At 48.3% G+C, this 22,974-nt stretch overlaps 8 non-coding genes across 8 annotated transcripts; all 8 read left to right on the top strand.

The window, feature by feature from the left end:
• The first annotated feature begins 463 nt into the window (after positions 1-463).
• trnal-aag (transfer RNA leucine (anticodon AAG)) lies at positions 464-545 on the top strand. The gene has a single exon. It is a non-coding gene; the product is annotated as a tRNA-Leu (tRNA).
• A 1,018-nt stretch (positions 546-1,563) lies between these two features.
• trnal-uag (transfer RNA leucine (anticodon UAG)) lies at positions 1,564-1,645 on the top strand. The gene has a single exon. It is a non-coding gene; the product is annotated as a tRNA-Leu (tRNA).
• Positions 1,646-2,747: 1,102 nt separating this feature from the next.
• On the top strand, positions 2,748-2,829 carry trnal-aag (transfer RNA leucine (anticodon AAG)). Its single transcript has one exon. It is a non-coding gene; the product is annotated as a tRNA-Leu (tRNA).
• A 1,018-nt stretch (positions 2,830-3,847) lies between these two features.
• trnal-uag (transfer RNA leucine (anticodon UAG)) lies at positions 3,848-3,929 on the top strand. The gene has a single exon. It is a non-coding gene; the product is annotated as a tRNA-Leu (tRNA).
• A 1,102-nt stretch (positions 3,930-5,031) lies between these two features.
• On the top strand, positions 5,032-5,113 carry trnal-aag (transfer RNA leucine (anticodon AAG)). The gene has a single exon. It is a non-coding gene; the product is annotated as a tRNA-Leu (tRNA).
• Positions 5,114-6,131: 1,018 nt separating this feature from the next.
• On the top strand, positions 6,132-6,213 carry trnal-uag (transfer RNA leucine (anticodon UAG)). Its single transcript has one exon. It is a non-coding gene; the product is annotated as a tRNA-Leu (tRNA).
• A 2,208-nt stretch (positions 6,214-8,421) lies between these two features.
• trnal-uag (transfer RNA leucine (anticodon UAG)) lies at positions 8,422-8,503 on the top strand. Its single transcript has one exon. It is a non-coding gene; the product is annotated as a tRNA-Leu (tRNA).
• Positions 8,504-10,399: 1,896 nt separating this feature from the next.
• Positions 10,400-10,481, top strand: trnal-aag (transfer RNA leucine (anticodon AAG)). The gene has a single exon. It is a non-coding gene; the product is annotated as a tRNA-Leu (tRNA).
• Positions 10,482-22,974: the final 12,493 nt, after the last annotated feature.

The following is a 22,974-nucleotide window of genomic DNA, read 5'->3' on the forward strand; positions in this document are numbered from 1 at the left end:
GAAGGCGGCTGTGGCAGGGTAGCGGGGCTGAGTGGTTTAAGCCGCTGGATTAAGGCTCCAGTCTCTTCGGGGGCGTGGGTTTGAATCCCACTACTGCCAAGACAGAGTTTTGGAAGGCTATTGTGCCTATACACAAAAAAACATTCTTTGCCCGCACTCCAGAGGCTTTGCAAAGAAGGTCTGGCGGCCGACGTTTTCTCTATCTTTGGGGTGGGGGAAGAGGGCAGAAAAGGGCCCACGAAAGTGAGCATTCCAGGGTAGCGTGGCCGAGAGGTCTAAGGCATTTGATTTAAGGCTCCAGTCTAAATCCCATTGCTGCCAGCAGGCATTTTAACCAAGGCAGGGAGGCCCTCTAACCCGCTTGGGAGCGGGCTTGTTTTACGCAAACAGGATTAGACTGCAGAGTCATTATTTGGGAGGCCGTTTGACCTGTCGTAAAGACCCGTGGAACACACCATGACAAGGTAGCGTGGCCGAGCGGTCTAAGGCGCTGGATTAAGGCTCCAGTCTCTTCGGGGGCGTGGGTTCGAATCCCACCGCTGCCAGGGAAGTCTTTTGGAAAGTTCCTAAGGCTGCGAAGCGACTGGAGAAGTGACGCTGCATGTTCATCCAAACTTAGCCGCTTTCGCATTCTTTGCAATTTAGCAAAGTCAGTGCTTAAAGCTTGTCCCAGCCTCTGCTCCATTCCAACAGAGGCACACCAATAATTTACAATCATAGGAGAGGTGCAATAAATTATATTAATGAAAAACAATGAGTAGTCTACAAGAATGGAGACAGCCAGTTTTACTCATGAAAAGTTTTGGGTGAAATAACAGTTACCTGATCATTTTGATTTTAAATGCATCACAGCTGGCTATCGTTTCCACATAAGCCCCAAAGGCCTTGATTAGCGGATTCAGGTGTGCTTGATCAGAGATGGACCTCCACTCCACAGGAAGGGGGCCACCAGGAGTAGGACTGCATACCCTGTATTAAGGATGCCTTTACGGCGGCGAATTACAATGCATCAGCTTGTGGCGAAGCGCAACCCAAATACAGCGACGATGATCCCTACACCGCTGTTCTGCTCTCCAGAGCCAATACAGAGCAGTGACACTCTCGATAAATGACCGATCAACAACAGACGTCTTGTAAAAAAGATGGCTGCCAATGGGGTTCGAAACTTTTTGAAACTTTCGCCTCTCTGACGCACCTGACGCGCGTAAATTTCGCTTCAAACTTTTGTTTTCATGCGCGTCCATTTCGCTCTTGACGGGCGAATGAACACAAAGTGGTCAGGCGTATAAATAGAAGCGGCAGGCGAGAATTTAGACGCGTATTCTCGTTTGGTGTGAACGTAGCATAAGGCGTTGGATTAAGGCTCCAGTCTCTTCGGGGGTGTGGGTTTGAATCCCACTGCTGCCAAGACAGAGTTTTGGAAGGCTATTGTGCGTACGCAAAAAAAATGTTCTTTGCCCGCATTCCAGAGGCTTTGCATAGAAGGTCCGGCGGCCGACGTTCTCTCTATATTTGGGGTGGGGGAAGAGGGCAGAAAATGGCCCACGAAAGTGAGAATCCCAGGGTAGCGTGGCCGAGTGGTCTAAGGCGCTGGATTTAGGCTCCAGTCTCTTCGGGGGCGTGGGTTCGAATCCCATCGCTGCCAGCAGCCATTTTAACCAAGGCAGGGAGGCCCTCTAACCCGTTTGGCAGCGGGATTATTTCACGCAAACAGGATTAGACTGCAGCAGTTCTGCAGAGTAAGTATTAGGGAGGCCGTACCACCTGTCCAAGAGACCCTTGGAGCGCAACCCAACGAGGCAGCATGGCCGCACGGTCTAATGCTACGCTCACACCAAACGGGAATATGCGTCTGGTCCGAGTGATTTCAATGTTTAGTCAATGGTAAGACGTGTTTACACGCGCCTGGAGTTCTTGCGGCGCGAATGAGGCGTTTAGCGCGGCGCGGTAGACGCGAATTCGCCTCATCCGCGCGTCTAGTTCTCGCGAATGGCGCGAATTGAGCGTCTGGCGCGTTAGGTGCGTTAAGCGCGAATTGTGCTTTTTTGTGAATCACGCGTCTGACAAGAATTCGCGTCTGCTGCCCGAGGTGAAAAATCTGAACTTCTGCGTCAATTCGCGCCGCGCTAACCAATCAGGAGCCTGCTTGATGCTGACCTCCACTCCACAGGAAGGGGGCCACCAGGAGTAGGACTGCATACCCCTGTATAAAGGATGCCTTTACGGCTTCGAATTACAAGGCATCAGCTTGCGGCGAAGCGCGACAAGAAAAAAAAGTGCCCACGAAGGCGGCTGTGGCAGGGTAGCGGGGCCGAGTGGTCTAAGCCGCTGGATTAAGGCTCCAGTCTCTTCGGGGGCGTGGGTTTGAATCCCACTACTGCCAAGACAGAGTTTTGGAAGGCTATTGTGCCTATACACAAAAAAACATTCTTTGCCCGCACTCCAGAGGCTTTGCAAAGAAGGTCCGGCGGCCGACGTTTTCTCTATCTTTGGGGTGGGGGAAGAGGGCAGAAAAGGGCCCACGAAAGTGAGCATTCCAGGGTAGCGTGGCCGAGAGGTCTAAGGCATTTGATTTAAGGCTCCAGTCTAAATCCCATTGCTGCCAGCAGGCATTTTAACCAAGGCAGGGAGGCCCTCTAACCCGCTTGGGAGCGGGCTTGTTTTACACAAACAGGATTAGACTGCAGAGTCATTATTTGGGAGGCCGTTTGACCTGTCGTAAAGACCCGTGGAACACACCATGACAAGGTAGCGTGGCCGAGCGGTCTAAGGCGCTGGATTAAGGCTCCAGTCTCTTCGGGGGCGTGGGTTCGAATCCCACCGCTGCCAGGGAAGTCTTTTGGAAAGTTCCTAAGGCTGCGAAGCGACTGGAGAAGTGACGCTGCATGTTCATCCAAACTTAGCCGCTTTCGCATTCTTTGCAATTTAGCAAAGTCAGTGCTTAAAGCTTGTCCCAGCCTCTGCTCCATTCCAACAGAGGCACACCAATAATTTACAATCATAGGAGAGGTGCAATAAATTATATTAATGAAAAACAATGAGTAGTCTACAAGAATGGAGACAGCCAGTTTTACTCATGAAAAGTTTTGGGTGAAATAACAGTTACCTGATCATTTTGATTTTAAATGCATCACAGCTGGCTATCGTTTCCACATAAGCCCCAAAGGCCTTGATTAGCGGATTCAGGTGTGCTTGATCAGAGATGGACCTCCACTCCACAGGAAGGGGGCCACCAGGAGTAGGACTGCATACCCTGTATTAAGGATGCCTTTACGGCGGCGAATTACAATGCATCAGCTTGTGGCGAAGCGCAACCCAAATACAGCGACGATGATCCCTACACCGCTGTTCTGCTCTCCAGAGCCAATACACAGCAGTGACACTCTCGATAAATGACCGATCAACAACAGACGTCTTGTAAAAAAGATGGCTGCCAATGGGGTTCGAAACTTTTTGAAACTTTCGCCTCTCTGACGCACCTGACGCGCGTAAATTTCGCTTCAAACTTTTGTTTTCATGCGCGTCCATTTCGCTCTTGACGGGCGAATGAACACAAAGTGGTCAGGCGTATAAATAGAAGCGGCAGGCGAGAATTTAGACGCGTATTCGCGTTTGGTGTGAACGTAGCATAAGGCGTTGGATTAAGGCTCCAGTCTCTTCGGGGGTGTGGGTTTGAATCCCACTGCTGCCAAGACAGAGTTTTGGAAGGCTATTGTGCGTACGCAAAAAAAATGTTCTTTGCCCGCATTCCAGAGGCTTTGCATAGAAAGTCCGGCGGCCGACGTTCTCTCTATATTTGGGGTGGGGGAAGAGGGCAGAAAATGGCCCACGAAAGTGAGAATCCCAGGGTAGCGTGGCCGAGTGGTCTAAGGCGCTGGATTTAGGCTCCAGTCTCTTCGGGGGCGTGGGTTCGAATCCCATCGCTGCCAGCAGCCATTTTAACCAAGGCAGGGAGGCCCTGTAACCCGTTTGGCAGCGGGATTATTTCACGCAAACAGGATTAGACTGCAGCAGTTCTGCAGAGTAAGTATTAGGGAGGCCGTACCACCTGTCCAAGAGACCCTTGGAGCGCAACCCGACGAGGTAGCATGGCCGCACGGTCTAATGCTACGCTCACACCAAACGGGAATATGCGTCTGGTCCGAGTGATTTCAATGTTTAGTCAATGGTAAGACGTGTTTACACGCGCCTGGAGTTCTTGCGGCGCGAATGAGGGGTTTAGCGCGGCGCGGTAGACGCGAATTCGCCTCATCCGCGCGTCTAGTTCTCGCGAATGGCGCGAATTGAGCGTCTGGCGCGTTAGGTGCGTTAAGCGCGAATTGTGCTTTTTTGTGAATCACGCGTCTGACAAGAATTCGCGTCTGCTGCCCGAGGTGAAAAATCTGAACTTCTGCGTCAATTCGCGCCGCGCTAACCAATCAGGAGCCTGCTTGATGCTGACCTCCACTCCACAGGAAGGGGGCCACCAGGAGTAGGACTGCATACCCCTGTATAAAGGATGCCTTTACGGCTTCGAATTACAAGGCATCAGCTTGCGGCGAAGCGCGACAAGAAAAAAAAGTGCCCACGAAGGCGGCTGTGGCAGGGTAGCGGGGCCGAGTGGTCTAAGCCGCTGGATTAAGGCTCCAGTCTCTTCGGGGGCGTGGGTTTGAATCCCACTACTGCCAAGACAGAGTTTTGGAAGGCTATTGTGCCTATACACAAAAAAACATTCTTTGCCCGCACTCCAGAGGCTTTGCAAAGAAGGTCCGGCGGCCGACGTTTTCTCTATCTTTGGGGTGGGGGAAGAGGGCAGAAAAGGGCCCACGAAAGTGAGCATTCCAGGGTAGCGTGGCCGAGAGGTCTAAGGCATTTGATTTAAGGCTCCAGTCTAAATCCCATTGCTGCCAGCAGGCATTTTAACCAAGGCAGGGAGGCCCTCTAACCCGCTTGGGAGCGGGCTTGTTTTACACAAACAGGATTAGACTGCAGAGTCATTATTTGGGAGGCCGTTTGACCTGTCGTAAAGACCCGTGGAACACACCATGACAAGGTAGCGTGGCCGAGCGGTCTAAGGCGCTGGATTAAGGCTCCAGTCTCTTCGGGGGCGTGGGTTCGAATCCCACCGCTGCCAGGGAAGTCTTTTGGAAAGTTCCTAAGGCTGCGAAGCGACTGGAGAAGTGACGCTGCATGTTCATCCAAACTTAGCCGCTTTCGCATTCTTTGCAATTTAGCAAAGTCAGTGCTTAAAGCTTGTCCCAGCCTCTGCTCCATTCCAACAGAGGCACACCAATAATTTACAATCATAGGAGAGGTGCAATAAATTATATTAATGAAAAACAATGAGTAGTCTACAAGAATGGAGACAGCCAGTTTTACTCATGAAAAGTTTTGGGTGAAATAACAGTTACCTGATCATTTTGATTTTAAATGCATCACAGCTGGCTATCGTTTCCACATAAGCCCCAAAGGCCTTGATTAGCGGATTCAGGTGTGCTTGATCAGAGATGGACCTCCACTCCACAGGAAGGGGGCCACCAGGAGTAGGACTGCATACCCTGTATTAAGGATGCCTTTACGGCGGCGAATTACAATGCATCAGCTTGTGGCGAAGCGCAACCCAAATACAGCGACGATGATCCCTACACCGCTGTTCTGCTCTCCAGAGCCAATACACAGCAGTGACACTCTCGATAAATGACCGATCAACAACAGACGTCTTGTAAAAAAGATGGCTGCCAATGGGGTTCGAAACTTTTTGAAACTTTCGCCTCTCTGACGCACCTGACGCGCGTAAATTTCGCTTCAAACTTTTGTTTTCATGCGCGTCCATTTCGCTCTTGACGGGCGAATGAACACAAAGTGGTCAGGCGTATAAATAGAAGCGGCAGGCGAGAATTTAGACGCGTATTCGCGTTTGGTGTGAACGTAGCATAAGGCGTTGGATTAAGGCTCCAGTCTCTTCGGGGGTGTGGGTTTGAATCCCACTGCTGCCAAGACAGAGTTTTGGAAGGCTATTGTGCGTACGCAAAAAAAATGTTCTTTGCCCGCATTCCAGAGGCTTTGCATAGAAAGTCCGGCGGCCGACGTTCTCTCTATATTTGGGGTGGGGGAAGAGGGCAGAAAATGGCCCACGAAAGTGAGAATCCCAGGGTAGCGTGGCCGAGTGGTCTAAGGCGCTGGATTTAGGCTCCAGTCTCTTCGGGGGCGTGGGTTCGAATCCCATCGCTGCCAGCAGCCATTTTAACCAAGGCAGGGAGGCCCTGTAACCCGTTTGGCAGCGGGATTATTTCACGCAAACAGGATTAGACTGCAGCAGTTCTGCAGAGTAAGTATTAGGGAGGCCGTACCACCTGTCCAAGAGACCCTTGGAGCGCAACCCGACGAGGTAGCATGGCCGCACGGTCTAATGCTACGCTCACACCAAACGGGAATATGCGTCTGGTCCGAGTGATTTCAATGTTAAGTCAATGGTAAGACGTGTTTACACGCGCCTGGAGTTCTTGCGGCGCGAATGAGGCGTTTAGCGCGGCGCGGTAGACGCGAATTTGCCTCATCCGCGCGTCTAGTTCTCGCGAATGGCGCGAATTGAGCGTCTGGCGCGTTAGGTGCGTTAAGCGCGAATTGTGCTTTTTTGTGAATCACGCGTCTGACAAGAATTCGCGTCTGCTGCCCGAGGTGAAAAATCGGAACTTCTGCGTCAATTCGCGCCGCGTTAACCAATCAGGAGCCTGCTTGATGCTGACCTCCACTCCACAGGAAGGGGGCCACCAGGAGTAGGACTGCATACCCCTGTATAAAGGATGCCTTTACGGCTTCGAATTACAAGGCATCAGCTTGCGGCGAAGCGCGACAAGAAAAAAAAAGGCCCAGTGGTCTAAGCCGCTGGATTAAGGCTCCAGTCTCTTCGGGGGCGTGGGTTTGAATCCTACTACTGCCAAGACAGAGTTTTGGAAAGCTATTGTGCCTATACACAAAAAACATTCTTTGCCCGCACTCCAGAGGCTTTGCAAAGAAGGTCCGGCGGCCGACGTTTTCTCTATCTTTGGGGTGGGGGAAGAGGGCAGAAAAGGGCCCACAAAAGTGAGCATTCCAGGGTAGCGTGGCCGAGAGGTCTAAGGCATTTGATTTAGGCTCCAGTCTAAATTCCATTGCTGCCAGCAGGCATTTTAACCAAGGCAGGGAGGCCCTCTAACCCGCTTGGGAGCGGGCTTGTTTTACGCAAACAGGATTAGACTGCAGCCGTTCCGCAGTGTCAGTATTTGGGAGGCCGTTTGACCTGTCGTAAAGACCCGTGGAACACACCATGACAAGGTAGCGTGGCCGAGCAGTCTAAGGCCCTGGATTAAGGCTCCAGTCTCTTCGGGGGCGTAGGTTCGAATCCCACCGCTGCCAGGGAAGTCTTTTGGAAAGCTCCTGAGGCTGCGAAGCGACTGGAGAAGTGACGCTGCATGCTCATCCAAACTTAGCCGCTTTCGCATTCTTTGCCATTTAGCAAAGTCAGTGCTTAAAGCTTGTCCCAGCCTCTGCTCCATTCCAACAGAGGCACACCAATAATTTACAATCATAGAAGAGGTGCAATAAAAACAAACCAACAATTCAACGAATTTGAAAATTATATTAATGAAAAACAATGAGAAGTCTACAAGAATGGAGACAGCCAGTGTTACTCATGGAAAGTTTTGGGTGAAATAACAGCTGCCTGATCATTTTGATTTTAAATGCATCACAGCTGGCTATCGTTTCCACATAAGCCCCAAAGGCCTTGATTAGCGGATTCAGGTGTGCTTGATCAGAGATGGACCTCCACTCCACAGGAAGGGGGCCACCAGGAGTAGGACTGCATACCCTGTATTAAGGATGCCTTTACGGCGGCGAATTACAAGGCATCAGCTTGTGGCGAAGCGCAACCCAAATACAACGACGATGATCCCTACACCGCTGTTCTGCTCTCCACAGTCAATACAGAGCAGTGACACTCTCGCTAAATGACCGATCAACAACAGACATCTTGTAAAAAGATGGCTGCCAATGGGGTTCGAAACTTTTTGAAACTTTCGCCTCTCTGACGCACCTGACGCGCGTAAATTTCACTATAAACTTTTGTTTTCATGCGCGTCCATTTCGCTCTTGACGGGCGAATGAACACAAAGTGGTCAGGCGTATAAATAGAAGCGGCAGGCGAGAATTTAGACGCGTATTCGCGTTTGGTGTGAACGTAGCATAAGGCGTTGGATTAAGGCTCCAGTCTCTTCGGGGGTGTGGGTTTGAATCCCACTGCTGCCAAGACAGGGTTTTGGAAGGCTATTGTGCGTACGCAAAAAAAATGTTCTTTGCCCGCATTCCAGAGGCTTTGCATAGAAGGTCCGGCGGCCGACATTCTCTCTATATTTGGGGTGGGGGAAGAGGGCAGAAAATGGCCCACGAAAGTGAAAAGCCCAGGGTAGCGTGGTCGAGTGGTCTAAGGCGCTGGATTTAGGTTCCAGTCTCTTCGGGGGCGTGGGTTCGAATCCCATCGCTGCCAGCAGCAATTTTAACCAAGGCAGTGAGGCCCTCTAACCCGCTTTGCAGCGGGATTATTTCACGCAAACAGGATTAGACTGCAGCAGTTCTGCAGAGTAAGTATTAGGGAGGCCGTACCACCTGTCGAAGAGACCCTTGGAGCGCAACCCGACGAGGTAGCATGGCCGCACGGTCTAATGCTACGCTCAAGCATTCGCGTCTGCTGCCCGAGGTGAAAAATCTGAACTTCTGCGTCAATTCGCGCCGCGTTAACTAATCAGGAGCCTGCTTGATGCTGACCTCCACTCCACAGGAAGGGGGCCACCAGGAGTAGGACTGCATACCCCTGTATAAAGGATGCCTTTACGGCTTCGAATTACAAGGCATCAGCTTGCGGCGAAGCGCGACAAGACAAAAAAAGGGCCCACGAAGGGGGATGTGGCAGGGTAGCGTGGCCGAGTGGTCTAAGCCGCTTGATTAAGGCTCCAGTCTCTTCGGGGGCGTGGGTTTGAATCCCACTACTGCCAAGACAGAGTTTTGGAAAGCTATTGTGCCTATACACAAAAAAAAACATTCTTTGCCCGCACTCTAGAGGCTTTGCAAAGAAGGTCTGGCGGCCTACGTTTTCTCTATCTTTGGGGTGGGGGAAGAGGGCAGAAAAGGGCCCACGAAAGTGAGCATTCCAGGGTAGCGTGGCCGAGAGGTCTAAGGCATTTGATTTAGGCTCCAGTCTAAATCCCATTGCTGCCAGCAGGCATTTTAACCAAGGCAGGGAGGCCCTCTAACCCGCTTGGGAGCGGGCTTGTTTTACGCAAACAGGATTAGACTGCAGCCGTTCCGCAGAGTCAGTATTTGGGAGGCCGTTTGACCTGTCGTAAAGACCCGTGGAATAGTGATGCGCGGGTCGTCTCATAACCCGCGGACCCCGCGGGTAACCCGCGGGTCGGGTTGGGGCGGGTAAAGAAACTGTCACTTTATTTGTGGGGCGGGTTGGGGCGGGTCATTAAATACAAAATAAAATAAAAAAATCAATGTATGTTGCGTGCAATTCCCTATAGCTCATATTACATATTTGGGAATATCTATTTTCATATTTTATTAAGTTCTTTAATAAGGTTATCAACACGTCACGAAAGCGCCAAGCAGCTCCCGCTGCCAGCCACAAGCGCATCAAGCGAACGCTCATTCGGCTCTGCAGGCCTGGTGCTATGCGTGTTTAAATCTCCTCTGATGCGCATTATCCTGCATTAGCCAAAATCATGACAGTCAACCACATCCAGTTATATGTGAATGAATGTAAATATTCGCTAAAAACACAAAATAAAGACAGCAATGATGTAGTCAGACTCAGGACTGTGGCGCCGGCTTGCTTTGAAATGTATTTGGTGATTGCGCCCGCTGCGTTTCCTGCACCCTAGTCATTTTAAACAGTACATAATAACGAAAACAATATCTTACAAATAAAAAGAAGCAGATTTTCATGATCAGAACTTCCTTAAACCAGTGAACCTTTAAACCTTTCAGTCCAAGGATCCAGTAAACGAATGCGTTCAAACAGAAAGTTCAAAACGATATTCATAAATGAAGCATAGCCTATATACCCACATTTCTTCCGGCACCACTAACGTTACACCACTGATTATCTTGTTATTAATATGATTTGATTTATGGTTCATATTCATAATCGTACAGTATTGTTGCCAGTTTAAAGGGCGAAAAGCACTTTCGGTTTTCATTTGCATTACAATGCATAGTATGTCTATTTAATTGTCGTGGGTGCGGGGCGGGGCGGGTTGTAAAAATAAACACAGTACTGCGGGGCGGGCTGGGGCGGGCCAAATAATTTCATAATTGCGGGACCCGCGGGTTGAAAAAAACCCCGACCCGCGCATCACTACCGTGGAACACACCATGACAAGGTAGCGTGGCCGAGCGGTCTAAGGTGCTGGATTAAGGCTCCAGTCTCTTCGGGGGCGTGGGTTCGAATCCCACCGCTGCCAGGGAAGTCTTTTGGAAAGCTCCTGAGGCTGCGAAGCGACTGGAGAAGTGACGCTGCATGCTCATCCAAACTTAGCCGCTTTCGCATTCTTTGCCATTTAGCAAAGTCAGTGCTTAAAGCTTGTCCCAGCCTCTGCTCCATTCCAACAGAGGCACACCAATAATTTACAATCATAGGAGAGGTGCAATAAAAAACAAACAAACAATTCAACGAATTTGAAAATTATATTAATGAAAAACAATGAGTAGTCTACAAGAATGGAGACAGCCAGTTTTACTCATGGAAAGTTTTGGGTGAAATAACAGCTGCCTGATCATTTTGATTTTAAATGCATCACAGCTGGCTATCGTTTCCACATAAGCCCCAAAGGCCTTGATTAGCGGATTCAGGTGTGCTTGATCAGAGATGGACCTCCACTCCACACGAAGGGGGCCACCAGGAGTAGGACTGCATACCCCTTAAGTCAGGTACTTGATGCCCTCGAGTAATCTAAATGACGGGCTGGTGACGAAATCCCTAAGTGCTGCGCGGCGCCCCCTAATAATTTTTTGGCCCCCAAACAACGCCTATGGTTCGATAGGGCCTCTCCCGCCGAAGCGGGGGACGGTGGTCCCGTCTCCCGAGACCCTCCAGGGGCCCCGCAACGGGGCAAAATTGCCCTAAAAATGCTTTTCCCCAGGCCTGTCAGATAAGTCACAGGATGGATGCAGCAGTGGACATTACATTAAAAGGTCATATTTCATAAAGACAGTGGATATATGTGGTGAAACCTACTGTACACCACACAGGGGACACACCACAACACACTGATGTACATTACAGTGATTAATTATGCAAATGCGGATGTTTCTCAAGAACCAAGCCGACTTGGGGCTCCATACTCTGGGGTCATGGGGGGCCCTCTGGTACCTACCCATGCCCGGTGTATGGAGCTCCAAGTCGGCGTGGTTCCCAGGAAACACCCGGTCAAATTTCCACAGGAAGTTGCAATATCTCTGGAAAGAAGCCTACTTGGGGCTCCATACTCTGGGGTCATGGGGGGACCTCTGGTACCTACCCATGCCCGGAGTATGGAGTTCCAAGTCGGCATGGTTTCTGAGATACACCCGGTCAAAGCTGGACCGGAAGTGGCCATATCTCGGGAACGGAAAGTCCCAGGAGCTTGGAGCGGTGGGGTCAGAAGGGGCCCTATGGGCCCTCCTCATGCCTGGAGTTTAGAGCTCCAACTCTGCTTAACTCCCAAGATACACTCGGTTATATATATAAGGGACTTTTGGACAAAACGGTCGATATCTCGGAAACGAAGAGTCCCAGCGGATCGTCCTTCGGGGTGTTGAGGGTCCCCTGGGGGCCCTCTCAGACCCCAGAGTCCCGGCCTCTCGGACCCTTCCTTCTGAAGTGCACCCTTTCCTATTAGCCCCCGTATCTTGGCCTGTGGGGGCGCTAGAAGCACGGGCTAGGGCCCTTTGGAGAGGGCCCATCGGGCCCTTACTCTGACCCGAGTTTGGTGTCGCTCGGTGCCCGGGCCCCCGAGTTATAGCCGTTCAAATTTTGGAGCCCACCTGCAACTTATTTGACAGAGCCCCTATAGGCTTCCCCTGGACAGTACATTAATGGGTCATATTTCATAACTACAGTGATTTTATGGGGTAAAACCTACTGTACACCACACAGGGGACACTGCTCCACACACTCATGTACATTTCAGCTAATAATTATGCATCATTTGCATCAAATTGGACTGTCCGGGGGAAGCCTATAGGGGCTCTGTCAAATAGGTTACAAGTGGGATGCTGTTTTTGACTTTGACATTTTCAGCCGGTGAATTCCTGTAAAGAATTGGGGATTTCAACACGTGTGGAAGGCCAGTGAGTAGCTTATTAAGTTACAGGTGGGATGTTGAATTTGACCGGATGTTTCTCAAGAACCAAGCAGACTTGGGGCTCCATACTCTGGGGTCATGGGGGCCCTCGGGTACCTACCCATGCCCAGAGTATGGAGCTCCAAGTCGGCATGGTTTCTGAGATACAACCGGTCAAAGTTCCACAGGAAGTTGCAATATCTCTGGAAAAAACCCTACTTGGGGCTCCACACTCTGGGGTCATGGGGGGCCCTCTGGTACCTACCCATGCCCGGAGTATGGAGCTCCAATTCGGCATGGTTTCTAAGGTACATCCGGTCAAAATGTCTAAGTCGAAAACAGCATCCCACGTGTAACCTATTTGACAGGTCCTTTATAGGCTGTCTGTGGACAGTTGTATTTTATGCAAATTATGCATAATTAATGGCTGTAATGTACATCAGTGTGTTGTGGTGTGTCTCCTGTGTGGCACACAACAGGTTAAACCACATTAAATCACTGTAGATATGAAATATGACCATTTAATGTATTGGCATCCAACCTGTAGCTTAATAAATTACTCACTGGCCTTCAGCATATATGCTGAAATCCCCAATTCTTTACAGGGATTCACCGGCCGAAAATGTCTAAGTCGAAAACAGCATCCCACGTGTAACCTATTTGACAGGTCCCTTATAGGCTGTCTGTGGACAGTTGAATTTTATGCAAATTATGCATAATTAATGGCTGTAATGTACATCAGTGTGTTGTGGCGTGTCCCCTGTGTGGCACACAACAGGTTAAAGCCCATAAAATCACTGTAGTTATGAAATATGACCTTTTAATGTAATGTCCACAGACAGCCTATGGAGGCCCAGTCAAATAAGTTACACATGGGCGTTCACCATATGTGGTGAAATTACCGAAATTCCACCATCAGACAGTGACAGCTGTAACTTATTTTAGGGGCTGTAATGTATATAGAACTGCTGGGTAATGTTCCCTGAGCACTGTACTATAGAAATTTATCCATAAAACCACTGTAGTTATGAAATATGACTTATTACGGTATCGTCCACGGAACGCCTATGGAGGCCCAGCCAAATAAGTTACACATGGGCGTTCACCATATGTGGTGAAATTACGAAATTCCACCACCAGACAGTGACAGCTGTAACTTATTTTAGGGGCTGTAATGTATATAGAACTGCTGGGTAATGTTCCCTGAGCACTGTGCTATAGAAATGTATCCATAAAACCACTGTAGTTATGAAATATGACTTTTTACGGTATCGTCCACGGAACGCCTATGGAGGCCCAGCCAAATAAGTGATACATGGGCATTCACCATATGTGGTGAAATTACCAAAATTACACCATCAGAAAGTGACAGCTGTAACTTATTTGACGGGGCCTCTGCAGGCTTTATCCTCCTGATATATGACAGTGGGGCCCCTAGGCTACCAGGATGCCAAGTTTGGGGCCCCTCGAACCCCCCGGGGCCACTGGGACCCTTCCTTCTGAAATGCACCCTTTCCTATTGGCCCCCGTATCTTGGCCTGTGGGGGCGCAAGAAGCACGGGCTAGGGCCCGTTTGGGCCATTAATTACGCACTGACTCGAGTTTGGTGTCGCTCGGTGGCAGGGCCCCCGAGTTATAGCCGTTCAAATTTTGGAGCCAACCTGCAACTTATTTGACAGAGCCCCTATAGACTTCCCCCGGACAGTACATTAATGGGTCATATTTCATAACTACAGTGATTTTATGGGGTAAAACCTACTGTACACCACACAGGGGACACTGCTCCACACACTCATGTGCATTGCAGCTATTAATTATGCATAATTTGCATCAAATTGGACTGTCCGGGGGAAGCCTATAGGGGCTCTGTCAAATAAGTTACAGGTGGGATGTTGAATTTGACCGGATGTTTCTCAAGAACCAAGCAGACTTGGGGCTCCATCCTCTGGGGTCATGGGGGGCCCTCGGGTACCTACCCATGCCCAGAGTATGGAGCTCCAAGTCGGCATGGTTTCTGAGATACACCCGGTCAAATTTGAACCGGAAGTGGCCATATCTCGGGAACAGAAAGTCCCAGGAGCTTAGGACGGTGGGGTCAGAAGGGGCCTTATGGGCCCTCCTCACGCCCGGAGTTTAGAGCTCCAATTCTGCTTAACTCCCAAGATACACTCGGTTATATAAAAGGGACTTTTGGACAAAACGGTCGATATCTCGGAAACGACGAGTCCCAGCGGTTCGTACTTCTGGGTGTTGAGGGTTCCCTGGGGGCCCTCTCAGACCCCAGAGTCCCGGGCCTCTGGGACCCTTCCTTCTGAAATGCACCCTTTCCTATTGGCCCCCGTATCTTGGCCTGTGGGGGCGCTAGAAGCACGGGCTAGGGCCCGTTGGAGAGGGCCCCCAGGGCTCTTAATCTGACCCGAGTTTGGTGGCGCTCGGTGGCAGGGCCCCCGAGTTATAGCCGTTCAAATTTTGGAGCCAACCTGCAACTTATTTGACAGAGCCCTTATAGGCTTCCCCCGGACAGTACATTAATGGGTCATATTTCATAACTACAGTGATTTTATGGGGTAAAACCTACTGTACACCACACAGGGGACACTGCTCCACACACTCATGTGCATTGCAGCTATTAATTATGCATAATTTGCATCAAATTGGACTGTCCGGGGGAAGCCTATAGGGGCTCTGTCAAATAAGTTACAGGTGGGATGTTGAATTTGACCGGATGTTTCTCAAGAACCAAGCAGACTTGGGGCTCCATACTCTGGGGTCATGGGGGGCCCTCTGGTACCTACCCATGCCCAGAGTATGGAGCTCCAAGTCGGCATGGTTTCTGAGATACACCCGGTCAAAGCTGAACCGGAAGTGGCCATATCTCGGGAACGGAAAGTCCCAGGAGCTTAGGACGGTGGGGTCAGAAGGGGCCCTATGGGCCCTCCTCACGCCCGGAGTTTAGAGCTCCAATTCTGCTTAACTCCCAAGATACACTCGGTTATATAAAAGGGACTTTTGGACAAAACGGTCGATATCTCGGAAACGACGAGTCCCAGCAGATCGTCCTTCTGGGTGTTGAGGGTTCCCTGGGGGCCCTCTCAGACCCCAGAATCCCGGGCCTCTGGGACCCTTTCTTCTGAAATGCACCCTTTCCTATTGGCCCCCGTATCTTGGCCTGTGGGGGCGCTAGAGGCACGGGCTAGGGCCCGTTGGAGAGGGCCCCCCGGGCTCTTACTCTGACCCGAGTTTGGTGTCGCTCGGTGGCAGGGCCCCCGAGTTATAGCCGTTCAAATTTTGGAGCCAACCTGCAACTCATTTGACAGAGCCCCTATAGGCTTCCCCCGGACAGTACATTAATGGGTCATATTTCATAACTACAGTGATTTTATGGGGTAAAACCTACTGTACACCACACAGGGGACACTGCTCCACACACTCATGTCAAGTCAAGTCAAGTCAAGTTTATTTATACAGCGCTTTTTACAATACAAGTTGTGTCAAAGCAACCTTACAGTATTAAAATAATAAGATAAAATGTCAATAAAAGTGCAAAAGTTCCATATTGCAGCAAAGTCAAATTGGAGAGGACTCATCTGGTTCCTATGGCCTTGTGCCGGTGGCTGTTTAGGGTAGGAGTTCTTTCTGATGATCTGTCCCTGGGGCTCATCTAGTTGACACGGTATCCGCTGACATTCGGCTGTAGGTGTTTATCCACCTCTTGGTACGGACTGGATCCAGGGGACTGCAGTGACCATCTGATCTGGGTACGGACTGGATCTGGTGGCTATGGTGACCTGGGAATAAGAAACAAACAGACTAATATTAATGTAGATGCAAGAGTTCCAAGTTGCCACAAAATCAGATTGGAGAGGACTCATCTGGTTTTCGCAGTCTTGCGTCGGTGGCCGTCTAGGTGATGGGGTCTTCACTGATGATCTGTCTCTGGGGCTCATCTAGTTGATGTGGTCTCTGCTGACATTCAGGGCTGTAAAGGATATCTCTGGGTGCTGATGGGTACAGACTGGATCCGGGGGACTGCAGTGAACGTCTGATCTGGATACATGATCGGTGGCTACGGTGACCTCGGAATAAGAAGGAAAGATACTAGTATTAGCATAGATGGCATTCTTCTTCTGATGCAACGAGTACATCAGGTGTTTTGGGAAGTGTCCCTGGTTCCGGTTGACCTAAATAATGCAGCCTAACAATCCTTTAACGGATTTGGATTGGAAAATGTATTAAGTGTAGGCCAGGTTAAAGAGATGGGTCTTTAATCTAGATTTAAACTGACAGATTGTGTCTGCCTCCCGAACAGTATTAGGTAAATTGTTCCAGAGTTTGGGCGCTAAATGTGAAAAGGACCTGCCGCCCGCAGTTGATTTTGATATTCTAGGTACTATCAAATTGCCGGAGTTTTGAGAACGCAGCGGACGTGAAGGACTATAATATAATAAGAGCTCGCTCAAGTACTTAGGAGCTAAACCATTCAGGGCTTTATAAGTAATTAGCAAGATTTTAAAGTCTATACGATGTTTAATAGGGAGCCAGTGCAGTTGTCACAGAGAGGGTCAGACTGAGACGTGTGGATCCATTTGCAGCATTTATTAGAATCGTCAACAGGCCAGAATAATCACCAGAAAACAGGAACAACGTAGGTAATCCGGGAAACAGTTCAATAGACAGGCAATGGTCGCAATGGCAGGAAGCAGGAATCGTCAACGGGGTACACAGTCCAGAGTCATACACAGATAATCCAACACAGAGATAAACGCTTAGAATTACGACCATAGGAACAATAAGACTTCGCAAGGTGGCTGTGTGTGTGAGTGGCTTAAATGCAGTCAGAGTGATGAGGTGCAGCTGTGAGAACTAATCAGAGCAGTGAGAAACAAGGGCCAGGTGAATGCAGAGATTAGTGCAGTGGCTTATGGGGAATGAAGTCCATGAAGTGTGGTGCAAGAGTTCATGATGAGATAGACCAGATACGTGACAGAGCCCCTCCCCAAGGAGCGGCTTCCAGACGCTCTAACCACCTAATACAACCTGAAGGGTGGTGGAGCGGAGGCGGAACAGAGGGAGGGATGGAGGGCCAGGTCCATGTAGGGGTACTGGAACCACGAACTGAGGCGGAGCCGACGGAGGGAGAAGCCATGGTGGGGGAAGGGTCGGCTCCTGCATGGGGCCGACCGACGGAGGTGGAGCCGGTGGAGCCCGAGGCGGAACCGGAGAGTCGATGGTCCTAGGTGACACCGAGGATCCGGAGGGCCAAGGCGGTGCCCAAGGCTCTGGCGACCACGGCGCAGATGGAGGTCCGGAGGTACACAGCGGAGCCGGAGTGACAGAGGATCGAGGCTGTGCCCACGGGAGGGAGGAGGTCCACAGAGCCGGCAGGACGGAGTGACGAGGCGCAGCCGGAGGAGTAGAGTCCAGAGGCGGAGGAGCTGGTGGGCCGACGGCCGACAACGGAGACGAGGGAGCACAGAGCCGGGGTGGAGCCGCAGGGTCGGAGGGCCGAGGTGGAGTCCAGGACTCTGAGACTGGAGGTGATGGTGAGGGATCCTTCAGTCTGGACACCGATGGAGACTGGCGGTCCCACGGCAAGTCCTCTGCACCGAAGGTGGGATGTGGGTGAGTAGAGGGACTGTCAGGAGACAGAGGTGGCGGAACTGGAGCAGCAGGGAGGGTGGGTGGGAACAGTCCATGCATGAGCTCCGTGACCAGAACCGGGCAGGCAGGAATCTCAGGACGACTGGATGGAACCAGCGGAGTCTCTGGAAGGCTGGGCGGAACCAGCGGAGTCTCTGGAAGGCTGGGCGGAACCAGCGGAGTCTCTGGAAGGCAGGGCTGAAGCAGCGGAGTCTCTGGAAGGCAGGGCGGAACCAGCGGAGTCTCTGGAAGGCAGGGCTGAACCAACGGAGTGTCTGGAAGGCTGGGCGAAACCAGCGGAGTCTCTGGAAGACTGGGCGGAACCAGCGGAGTCTCTGGAAGGCAGGGCTGAACCAGCGGAGTCTCTGGAAGGCTGGGCGGAACCAGCGGAGTATCTGGAAGGCAGGGCGGAACCAGCGGAGTCTCTGGAAGGCAGGGCGGAACCAGTGGAGTCTCTGGAAGGCTGGGCGGAACCAGCGGAGTCTCTGGAAGGCAGGGCTGAACCAGCGGAGTGTCTGGAAGAGCAGCCATCTTGTGCAATGGCTCTGGAAGGGGGCCCATCTTGAGAGCAGACTCTGGAAGGGCAGCCATTTTGCGAACAGAGTCTAGAAGGGAGGTCATCTTGTCAAGAGACTCTAGAAGGGCGTCCATCTTGTGAACAGGCTCTGGGTTGGCAGCCATCTTGCTTGCAGACTCTGGCGTGGCGGCCATTTTGTGCTGTGGCTCTACCTCACCCACCGTAAATGGAGAGCCACACAACAAAAGAGCCAGATCCATGTAGTAATGCAGAGTCCAGTCAGGTTCAAAATTTGGCATGTGGGAAGCCAATGGTTCTGAGAGTCCTCCCCGAAAGAAAATCATCAGGCACTGCTCATCCATCGTAGACCGATTAGCCAATTCAATGAAGGCCATAGCATAATCCTCAATTGTCCGCTCCCCCTGCTTGAGAAGCATGATCTGTACCGTGGAGTTCGTGCTGGAACCGGATGACATTATACTCGCTGCTGGATCCTTGTAATGGCGAAGTCTTCTGTCACAGAAGGGTCAGACTGAGACGTGCGGATCCATTTGCAGCATTTATCAGAATCGTCAACAGGCCAGAATAATCACCAGAAAACAGGAACAACGTAGGTAATCCGGGAAACAGTTCAATAGACAGGCAATGGTCGCAATGGCAGGAAGCAGGAATCGTCAACGGGGTACACAGTCCAGAGTCATACACAGATAATCCAACACAGAGATAAATGCTTAGAATTACGACCATAGGAACAATAAGACTTCGCAAGGTGGCTGTGTGTGTGAGTGGCTTAAATGCAGTCAGAGTGATGAGGTGCAGCTGTGAGAACTAATCAGAGCAGTGAGAAACAAGGGCCAGGTGAATGCAGAGATTAGTGCAGTGGCTTATGGGGAATGAAGTCCATGAAGTGTGGTGCAAGAGTTCATGATGAGATAGACCAGATACGTGACAGCAGTGCTGACAGAACCGGGCTAATATGGTCATACTTTCTGGTTCTAGTAAGAATTCTAGCTGCTGCATTTTGGACCAGCTGGAGTTTGTTTATTAAGCGTGCAGAACAACCACCCAATAAAGCATTACAATAATCTAATCTTGAGGTCATGAACGCATGGATTAACGTTTCTGCATTTGACATTGATAGCATAGGTCGTAATTTAGATATATTTTTTAGATGAAAAAATGCGGTTTTGCAAATGCTAGAAATGTGGCTTTCGAAGGAGAGATTGCTATCGAATAGGACGCCTAGGTTCCTAACTGATGATGACGAATTTACAGAGCAGCCATCTAGTATTAGACTGTGTTTTAGGTTATTACTTGTAGAGGTTTTAGGTCCAATAATTAATACCTCTGTTTTTTCAGAATTTAGCAGTAAGAAATTTCTCGCCATCCAATTTTTTATTTCAACTATGCATTCTGTTAGTTTTCCAAATTGGTATGTTTCACCGGGCCGCGAAGAAATATAGAGCTGCGTATCATCAGCGTAACAATGAAAGCTAACACCATGTTTCCTGATCATATCTCCCAAGGGTAACATATAAAGTGTAAAAAGTAATGGCCCTAATACTGAGCCTTGAGGTACTCCATACTGTACTTGTGACTGATATGATACCTCGTCATTTACTGTTACGAATTGATGCCAGCCAGATAAGTACGATTTGAACCAAGCCAGTGCACTACCACTAACGCCAACATAATTTTCAAGTCTATTTAAAAGAATATTGTGGTCAATAGTATCAAATGCAGCACTTAGATCTAGTAGCACTAATAGAGAGATGCATCCACAATCAGAAGACAGGAGAAGGTCATTAGTAACTCTAATAAGAGCAGTCTCAGTGCTATGATACGGTCTAAAACCTGACTGGAAATCCTCACAGATACCATTTTTCTCTAAGAAAGAACACAATTGTGAGGACACTACCTTTTCTAGTATCTTTGACAGAAAAGGGAGATTGGAAATTGGTCTGTAATTGTTTAATTCATTTGGATCAAGTTGAGGTTTTTTAATTAAAGGCTTAATAACAGCCAGTTTGAAGGTTTTGGGGACATATCCTAATGATAATGACGAATTAATAATATTCAGAAGAGGATCCATGACTTCTGGAAGCACCTCTTTTAGTAACTTAGATGGAATAGGGTCTAACATGCATGTTGTCGGTTTAGATGATTTAATAAGTCTACACAGCTCTTCCTCTCCTATAGTTGAAAATGCATGGAATTTTTCCTCAGGAGATCTATAGCATATCTGATTTGATACTGTAGCGGGTGGCTGCATAGTTACAATTTTATCTCTAATACTATCTATCTTGGTAGTAAAGTAGTTCATAAAGTCGTTACTGCTGTGCTGTTGGGAAAACTCAACGTCTGTTTGTGCTTTATTCTTCATTAATTTAGCCACTGTATTGAATAAATACCTAGGGTTATGTTTGTTTTCTTCTAAGAAAGATGAAAAATAGTCTGATCTAGCAGATTTTAGTGCTTTTCTATAGGATATGTTACATTTACGCCAGGCTGTACGGAAAACCTCTAGTTTTGTTTTCTTCCAGCTGCGTTCCATTTTTCGTCATGCTCTCTTCAGTGCGCGAGTGTGTTCAGTATACCACGGCGTCGGACTGTTTTCCTTAATCTTTCTTAAACGCAGAGGAGCAACTATATCTAAAGTGCTAGAAAAAAGAGAGGCAATAGTTTCTGGTGCATCATCAAGTTTTTCTGAGCTATTGGATATGCTGAGGAATTCAGATAAATCAGGAAGATTACTTACAAAGCAGTCTCTTGTGGTAGAAGTAATGGTTCTACCGTATTTATAACGAGGAGTTAATTTTACAGATTTAGTTATCTGGAGTATACATGAGACTAGATAATAATGAGACTATACAAGTGAGGTTCACAAAGAAGCAGGCAGTACAATAGGAAACAAAGCATACATATAGGTGGTTAATTTCACTAGGACTAGTATTATTGCACAGTATGCACGGATAAGCGCAAATAAGGAATTTTTTTTTAAAAGGAAAGAATTAGGAGGTAAGGAAATATTTCTTTATTTTGTTCAAATGGGCAAAATAAGAGCATACAATGTACATATGAATGCATACAGAGATCAGCATTTTCTTACAGCTGCCAGACCACACAGAACACTTTGAGTGTGTGTTAGAAATCTGAATTGGTGAGAAAGCATAGTTCTTGGTATGTTTTTGTCTTTAAAACTAAATTTTAGGTGTTAGCCGGCAAAGTTTAAATCCTGTCAGACTAAGAATGCTCATGCATTATGTCTGATGGCAGAGAACTCTTGTGGCTGTTTGAACACATTCAATGAACACTATGAATATTTTTGTTACAGACTTAACATAACATAAACCTTATAACATGGACGATAAATATTTTTTTAAAACAGATAAGGTATTTATTTCACATATCTTAATGTATTAATCATTGGTTGTACATTTATCCATTATAACGTTTATTAAAATAAGATAAGAAATAAAAGCATAAGTAAAAAAAAAAAAAAAAAGATTACTTATACTCGAATATTCTACTGATGGAACAATACAGTTGAAAACATTGAGCACAGCTAGTTATACAATTAAATTTATTAATTCATTATAATAATGTATTGCATGCCAATTTGAGATTTTAAAGCATAATGTTTTAATGCTAGAAAACCAATGGTGTTACGGAGGGAATGCTCAGTAATGTGAAGAAAATTTTCACTAATAAACAATACCTATTTAATAAATATACCTGTAGCTCCCTGGTTCAATAAAAAAAAATCCGACTCTCCAACTGATGATCCTCATAGTTTTATTCACATCCGTCACATAAGTCGTCACTTCATGCAGTACACCATCAAGTAACCAGATTGAGGATCAACGTAAGAGCTTGTACAAAGAAAAACCAAACAAACAACAAAATTAGTAAACCTTAAGACAAACATATCAAAACCAAACACAAACAAATAAACAAACACATCATTTAAACATAACTAGATATCACCCAAACAGCAAACAAATAATTTTGCTACAATAAAACAAAATAGAAATAAAGATAAGAAGTCAAAATACCTTGTTCTCCATTTAAACCAGGAGCTAAACTCCTTATGAACCGTAAACCTTTGAGGCCATGACCATGTGCGTCTGGGTCTCGTTCCGTACTGAAATGTTTAGCGCGTACTCGCACTATATCCGTTCACGCCAATATATTTCACAATTAAAGACTTCTCATTACCATAACATAAATGCAATTAAATGCTACACGAAATAACACCAAATTCAAATATTATGAAAACGTAAAGAAAATAAATAATGAATCACAGAAACATACAACAAAATCATTAACATACCTAGGTATATATAAATGTAAGATGCAGATATTTATGTGTGTGGGCTACACAAGAAAAAGGACAAATGAACAGGAACAGCCTTGCACGACCATTATTTCCCCAAATAAACCCTCAGCTGTTGTCTAGGCAACACCTCATGTGCA

The sequence above is a fragment of the Garra rufa genome, chromosome 1 (genome assembly GCF_049309525.1).
Source record: "Garra rufa chromosome 1, GarRuf1.0, whole genome shotgun sequence".
Lineage (NCBI taxonomy): Eukaryota > Metazoa > Chordata > Actinopteri > Cypriniformes > Cyprinidae > Garra > Garra rufa.